We start from the raw sequence: 2,037 nt of genomic DNA, 5'->3' as shown, positions 1-2,037 counted from the left end.
TAGGGACAGGGTACTCTGCGACCCCTCTCGGTCCTCAGCCGGCAGCTGGACGGGCCCGGATGCTGCCCTGGTTCTGTCCCGAGGCCTGCCGCGTGGCAGGGTGCCTGGGACAAGGGGTCCGGAGGGTCCGGGGAGGCTTCCCCTGCGCCTGTGGTCCTGGGAGCCCCGGCTGTGTCCAGGGGCCCAGCCGGGCCCCTGGTCAGGGGCTCCAAGCCCCGGGCCCAGTCCCCCGGCCTGCGGCACTCCCAAAGGCCCGGGACAGGGTTCCGTTGTGGCCAGGGAGCCTCTCCTCGCTCGGCTGGGTTCAGGAGCTCCGGCCGGGCCCCTGAGGGCCCCGTGGAGGGCGGCCTCCCCGCCCCGGGCTCCGTCCAGGGTCCTGCTGCGTGGCAGGGTGCCCGGGACGGGGTCCGGAGGGTCCGGGGAGGCATCGCCTGCGGACCTGGGGGCCCGGCTGGGTCCAGGGGCCCGACCGGACCCCGGGTCGGGGTCTCCGGCCCCGGGCACCCTCCCCCGTTCTACGGCACTCCCAAAGGCCTGGGACGGGCTTCCGTTCTGTCCGGGAGCCTCCCCTCGCTCGTCTGGGTTCAGGAGTTCCGTCCGGGCCCCTGGGGGCCCCGGGGAAGGCGGCCTCCCCGCCCCGGGCTCCGTCCTGGGTCCTGCCGCGTGGCAGGGTGCCCGGGACGGGGTCCGGAGGGCCCGGGGAGGCTTCCCCTGCGCCTGCGGACCTGGGGGGCCCCGGCTGGGTCCAGGGGCCCGGGGTCTCCGGCCTCGGGCACCCTCCCCCGGCCTGCGGCATTGCCAAAGGCCCGGGACGGGGTTCTGTTGTGCCCGGAGAGCCTCCCCTCGCTCGTCTGGGTTCAGGAGTTCCGTCCGGGCCCCTGGGGGCCCCGGGGAGGGCGGCCTCCCCGCCCCGGGCTCCGTCCTGGGTCCTGCTTCCCCTGCGCCTGCGGGCCTGGGGACCCCGGCTGGGTTCAGGGACCCGGCTGGGCCCCGGGTCGGGGTCTCCGGCCCCAGGCCCTGTCCCCCGGCCTGCGGCACTCCCAAAGGCCCGGGACAGGGTTCCGTTGTGTCCGGGGAGCCTTCGCTCGCTCGTCTGGGTTCAGGACCTCTCGGTCCTCAGCCGGCAGCTGGACGGGCCCGGATGCTGCCCTGGTTCTGTCCCGAGGCCTGCCGCGTGGCAGGGTGCCAGGCGCGGGGTCCGGAGGGCCCGGGGAGGCTTCCCCTTCTCTTTCCCCTCGGCCATCTGGTCGCGCCTGTCCCCTTGGCCATCTGGTCGCGCAAGTCCCTTCGGCCATCTGGTCGCTCCTTTCCCCTCGGCCATCTGGTCGCGCACAATGCTTTCCTATGGGCCGACCAGATGGCCGAGTTTGCCTGGAAGTCTCGATGAGGGTCCATTGCCTCCCGGATCACAGCGAGGGCTCCAGGAGGTCGGGTACATTCGAGCCTAGGGTCCCCTCTGTCACCTCGTGCGCACGGATTACAAGAAAGGGGGGTAATTTTCCTCCGAATTACTAGGGAGAGGGTCAGTCAGACCAAAGTGAGGTTTGGCGATTCTGAATCAGGGGAAGGCAGACCCGGGGCCCGCCCACCGGGGCCCCCAGGGGCCCGGGTATGCTCCTGCCTCTCAGCCCCTTCCCGATGGTCCTTTCTCTCCGAGTTTGCTGGGTCAGAGCTCCGTGAGGTCCGGCGATCCCGAGACGGGGGAAGGCAGTCCCGGGGCCCGCCCGCCGGGGCCTGGGGACGCTCCTGCCTCTCAGCCCCTCCCTGATGGTCCTATCTTCGCCGGGTGTGCTGGGTCAGACCTCCGTGAGGTCCGGCGATCCCGAGATGGGGGAAGGCAGACCCGGGGCCCGCCCACTGGGGCCCCCAGGGGCCCGGGTACGCTCCTGCCTCTCAGCCCCTTCCCGATGGTCCTCTTTTTGCCAGGTTTGCTAGGTCAGACCTCCGTGAGGTTCGGCGATTGCGAGACGGGGAAGGCAGCGCCCGGGCCCGCCCACATGGGCCCCCAGGGGCCCGGGTACGCACCTGCCTCTCAGC

The sequence above is a fragment of the Triturus cristatus genome, chromosome 1_1 (genome assembly GCF_964204655.1).
Source record: "Triturus cristatus chromosome 1_1, aTriCri1.1, whole genome shotgun sequence".
NCBI lineage: Eukaryota > Metazoa > Chordata > Amphibia > Caudata > Salamandridae > Triturus > Triturus cristatus.
Note: the sequence above shows the minus strand (reverse complement) of the source record.